Raw genomic sequence first — 6,196 nt, 5'->3', positions numbered from 1 at the left:
ATATGGAGGAATATAATTGGAATTCCAATCAGAATACTCTATGCGTGACTCTTGGTATCTGTTCACCCTCTTTCATGTTGGATCAAAGGTTGCGGAATATGCAAAGAAACAGCTGGAGGAAATATATTTTATTTTAATCACACCAGAGAGCATTTTACCACACACTTATACGTACACACATGCGCATGCCCAGAAGCGCACAGACCCAAACAGACACACACACACACACACACACCCACACACACACAGCACGTCACCAAGAATTGGATAGAGAACAATTCTGATGGAATGACCGACTTGTGAACACATCAACAACAGATTTATTCATCTCAGATGATCCTCGTTTGACTTTTGACCTACAATGTGTTATTGACAGTTACAGCCTGGCTTGACTCAGTGGTTGTTGGGTGTGGGCCCTGGTATCTAACACACTTCAAACAACTCACAGTAAACCACAGTTGTTTCTGTTTCAAACGCCTCTTCAGTTCATCAACTTAAAATAATAAAGGTTACTGAGTTAAAGTAACAGTGGTTAGTTGTGAGTCAACAGCTCTCGGTGCTGCACTTCTCTCATGTGGTCGTAGTTCTCTGCAGTATCGGGGGATGGCATCGGTTGGACTGGCGCAGCATCCGCGCTGCCCTCCATGGCCTGCCCTTTGTCTCTCCATTAGGGTACCACCATCCTGAATACTGAATTATCCCCTGGCCGCATTGATTCCTGTATAACTGTCTCTCATACAGCTGAGTGATCAATTATAAACTTGGCTTCCTCATCTTGGATCAATCACAACCTTTTACATCTGTGCACAGTTAACCCAATGCCCTTTAGCAAGATTATTCTGTGTGCAACATACGCAGTGGGGTGAGGGGGGGGGGGGGGGGGGGGTCGAATTGTTTTCAGTGTCTAAGGATGATAGGTTGATCGAATCCATTAGGCCCCCAATGTAGTCCGGTGTGACACCTGAATTGGTGAGGTCTGTTTTGGTCTGGTGTGGACCTGATGTGGAATGTGAAGGGTCCGCTGATGGGTGGGGGAAGGAAGGCCGCATCAAATATTTAACACCACCTCAGCCAAACAAGGGCTAATAGTTGTTTAAGTGCTGCTTTACAATGACCTCCCCCCAACATGCACATACACACCCATCGTTACCTCCCTCCGTCTATACATTTATTGATTCGTTAAGGTAAGTTCTCTGTCAGGCGTGAGAAAAGCAAAAATCTGTGTTAATAAAACCTCATGTAACTTTAGAAACTTTTGAGGTATTACCCAGAATATACTGGATTATTTTCGTCAACCCTGCAGAGTGGAAGTAATGCATACATGAGATGTGTGTTTGTGTGTGCATTCGCATGTGTGCGTGTGTGTGTTTGTCTGTGTGTGTGTGTGTGTGTGTGTGTGTGTGTGTGTGTGTGTGTGTGTGTGTGTGTGTGTGTGTGTGTGTGTGTGTGTGTGTGTGTGTGTGTGTGCATGCAAGCGTGGGTGTGTGTGTGTGTATGCATGTGTGTGTGTGAGATTATCTGATTGTGTTCAGAATTGGTCCTTTCAAACCATTTCCTGTTGTTAATTTAGAGCCTATTCTGTTTTATCAGCTGAGAAGTGGAAGTAACCTCTTTTTCTAAAACATCAGTTGTCCAACCATTTAACACATGGCTTATGTGTGCATAGTTTGGAACCATTGAATAGCATGTAGCATCAACGGCAACATTGAGCTCTTGATTGAGATGTTTGTTTGGTCTGCAGCCACACCTTTCCAAACAGCCCAGGAAGTGCTCTGACAGGCCCTTCTTAACCATCACTCACAATATAAACTGCCATTACATTTAAGGATGAGCGGATGCTATTATACAAAAAACACATACAACTGCAAAAGCATGAGGCAGACTTAAATGGTGTTTCTATCAAGTTGTTACAACTCTGTTGGCGATTCAGTCACAAACAGAGTTGGAAATGCAGTGGCTTTCACACTATAAATTCAGTGTGGTTATTAGAATACGATAGGACTTTGTAGATAATAGGTGTAATGCCAAAAAGTTTGTGGGAAGAGGAGGAGGTAAAATATAGAAGAAAGGGGGGAATTTAGAATAAAGAGATGGGCAAAAATACAATCAAAAGTAATCACAGATTGTCTGTATAAGCTGTATAAACTTTAGGAGGATATCTTTTTTCTTATTATTATTTTTATACATAACAGACACCTTCAATAGTGGTCTGCAATGGGCCTACTTGGTGAGAGATGATTTAATGTAAGTATACAAATATAAGACTTTCCATTTAGGTATGAGGTTAGATATGGTGAAGTTTAGGCAAGACAAAATGTCTAGGTTTAATCAAAAAAATGAATGTTAGTATAGCTGAATAGAAAATGCATGCAATTTAAATAATGTCTGTCTCTGTTAATAATAAACACCTGGGCCTGAGATCTGCTGTGCACCAGATACAGAACAGTGTAAAGGGAGGTATATCTGCTGCTCTGGTTGGATGCAGCTATGCTCACAGTGGATGTAACATTCCACAAAGAATATCAAACACTGAACACATTGTTTCATTCCCTCAAATTATTTCTCAATTTAAGATAATTAAATGAATGAAAAATGAGTACTGTGTGATAGATATTTCCTCATATCGAACGATGATATGCAGGTTCTTAATCATAAGGTTGCAGGGTGACCACTGCATCTGTTATGGAGTGAAGAGTGTCTCCTAGTGTAAACCTCAGAGCCAACTCAGAACACTGACCTCCGACCCAACGGGCTGTGGTCCGCTGGCCGAGCGTTCATCTTCTGACCGCGTGGCGGAGCGGTGCAGTTGAACCAGCAGTACACACAACATACACAGAGGGAGCTGTGGGGCAGACTGCTGCTGCCTTGATTTGACGGGAGTAGTGTGCTGCTTTGTAACATCCTAAAATCACTGTCTTCCTCATAGGAGGAACATCGGTCTCCACTCATCACAGATGCGGTAGATCTGTGATGGGCGTCTGATATGGGGTTTGTTTAAATACTTGTTAATGTCTGGATATGTGAACTTAAACAGTTCTCTCTTCTCTTGATGTAGATGTCACGTGCGGGCTAACCTCAATGATAGATTTGGCATGTTGACCTCACCTCATACAGAGAGACATACAGCCGAACCAATGAGCCGAAGCAACGCTTTGTCCTCTCTTGACATCAAAGGCAAACTAAGCTGGCAATTACAATATTACATCATTGCAGTATGTATGTGCTTAGATTGAACCTCAACAATGAAATAATAAATACATATTTAATGTGATGTTTCCATGGGGTGTCTCTGTTGGCCAGGATCATTCATCCAATCATTGCCTCTATTAATGTTTCCATCCCTGTCTATTCCTTCATCAATCCCTTTCCTAACACAGATTCTCATCCACTCATCCAAAAGTCCTGTAAATGTGGATTTAACTCACAAAAGAGAGACTATGGTCATTCATTGCAGTGCTACGCTCGCTGCCTCACAGAGCCTTATAATCTGCATGTAGGTAGGCTGAAATCTGATATGCTGTTTGTTGACTGCTGTTTGGTATGCCATTATGGACCATCACAGCTAAAATGTAGCCAGCGGAGATCAATACTTGACATCCTGCCAGCAGGAGAGACAGCAAAAAAAGGAACAGGAACTTTTCACTTCATTCATTTGCCTTACAACAATAAAACAGGAAATGAAGCAAGGGATTACAATGAAAACAGAGCCAAATAAAACAGACATGAAAATATGATTATGAAAAATTGTTTGCATGCATTTTAGACAGTTTTAGATGATTAAATACATAACACCACTCGAGGAATTAAGACACGACAAGAGGCTCCATCAAGGAGTTAACATTATATATATGTTCTTATACCTGTGCTCATGTCAGCGCCAATGTATGAGAGGATTTCGCTTTGTTCCACTTATCCCTGTGGCAGAAATCCTTGATTATATTTGCCCAGGAGTGCTCTATAGCTGGTGCTCTGAACAGTACATCTGTCCAATGTGAGCTCTGGGTGTAAGAATAAACAGATGTCCAACAACACCACTTTTCAAAATGGTGATGACAATTATCTTGGATCACCACTCATCTTTCTCGGACCCATACACTTTGCTGCAAACAAATGTACACAACCGTCGAGGCTCAAAGGACAAGAGGAGACAAATAAGGCGTCGCCAATCTCCACCCCACTTTAATATTGTGAAGTGAATCTCATACCAGCATAAATTAGTTAGACTGAAATCAATGTGACCTCTGCAACACTGGCATAATATTTACATTATAATATAATTATTAGAGCCGTTACTGGTTTAATGTTCTTCTGGCGGCTATCAATTACAAAAGAGTGTGGTTATTGCCATTTAAGATGGATTGGTTACAATTTCCTTCCAGCTATTTTCTCAATACATTATCCACCTGTAAGTGTGTGTGTGTGTGTGTGTGTGTGTGTGTGTGTGTGTGTGTGTGTGTGTGTGTGTGTGTGTGTGTGTGTGTGTGTGTGTGTGTGTGTGTGTGTGTGTGTGTGTGTGTGTGTGTGTCAACCCGGCTTGGTGAGTGAGCCGCCTCCTTCCTATAAGCACACAAACTGGAGATTACTTAGAGCCAAAATGGCACTTTTATTCAATAGTAGATTATAAATCTATCAAACCAAACATAAAACTCAGCTTTGGAGGAATCAACAGTCTTTTTCCTCCGGGTGGAATCCCATCACCCATGAGACTGGTCTCTCCGCACACGCGAACCAGGAGAGCCTTGAATGAGTGTGGAAGCATGCTTTTTAAAAGCATGCTTCCACACCTGCTCCTCAGGTGCTCCGCATTTCATTAATTGGCCCCAATGTTCTTACTGGCGCCATCTGTGGAGAATCAGTGGTACACCGCCTCCACAACCTGCCCCCTTGGCCTCCAGGGGCACTGTGCCAGAGACGGGTTGCCACACTCCTCCACCCTTTGATGAAGGCTCGGGGCACCTCTGACTGACCAGCAACCCGCGTCGAGGCTGGATAGGGTGTTGGCGTTGGTCCGCCCCGGCCAGTGTCCCCCCTGGACCCTGTAGGACCTCTTGCCGGAGCGGTATTCCTGCCCGAAGCGTAGCTGCTCCTGCTGCCGGCGCAGCTTGACCCGCTCCCGCACCGCTCACGCCGGCGCTCAAACCGGATGCGCTGCCGCTCACGCTCCAGGAACTGCAGCGCCATGCAGTCGGCGTCCAGACGCCGCTTCTCCACCTCCAGCCAGTTCCTCTTGCGGATCAGGTGCTCCCGGTCCTCCCTCTCTTGGAACTGACGGATGCGATCCCGCCTCTCCACCTCTCGGACGCGTCGCCTCGGCTTGGCTGCCCGTCCAGGTGGCGCTGTTCCCCATCTGTCCTGACGAGTCTCAATTGGCTGGGGCTGGGGACCGACGTTGAAGCTCAGCTGTTGGGCGACCTGCCGGTTCTCTTCCAGCGCCTTCATCAAACCCAACAGCTGGGCCTTCAGTGCCTCCCTCTCCCGCAACCAGTCCATGCTTTGGGCCTCGTGTCTGGCGGCAGTCTCCTCCAGGGCCATCTTGTGCTCCACCTTCATTTTCTCCAGCATAGTCCTGCTGGCCACCAGCTCCTCACCTTTCCCCTGGTCATCCTGGAACCTTTGTTCCTTCAGCCGCTTGATGATATGCTCCTTCTCAGCGACGGATTCCACCAACCTGGTGAGGGCGCTGTCTGTGTTGGAGGTGTCCGCCTGCAGCGACTTGATCCTCCCTTTCAGGCTGCCCATCTGCTTCTCCTTGTCCCGAAGCTGTTCCTGCAGGTTCTCCATCCCGTTCTGTAGGTCATTGACCCTCCGCTCCTTAACCTCCAGCATGTCCTTGAGGTCCTGGATCTCCCTGATCAGGGTGCACTTCTCCTCGGGCCTTTCCTGGATCTGCTTGTTGAACGCGGGCCCCTGCTCGAGCCGTTGGACCGCCTCTCGGAGGAGGAGGAGTTCAGTTTATCTCTGGGTGGCAGCTGCAGCTCTGTTGGGGCTCTGCATCGGGGTTTGTTCATCCATTGAAAAGGAAAAATGGTAACTTGGTCGAGCTGCCTCCATTGGAAGTCGGCGTTTACTTAAAAGATGGTCCGTAGATTGGTCGAGCTGCCTGCATGCTCCACCATATGTGGCAACCCAGCTTGGTGAGTGAGCCGCCTCCTTCCAATAAGCACACGAACTGGAGATTACTTAGAGCCAAAATGGC

Source organism: Gadus chalcogrammus, chromosome 15 (assembly GCF_026213295.1).
Source record: "Gadus chalcogrammus isolate NIFS_2021 chromosome 15, NIFS_Gcha_1.0, whole genome shotgun sequence".
NCBI lineage: Eukaryota > Metazoa > Chordata > Actinopteri > Gadiformes > Gadidae > Gadus > Gadus chalcogrammus.
Note: the sequence above shows the minus strand (reverse complement) of the source record.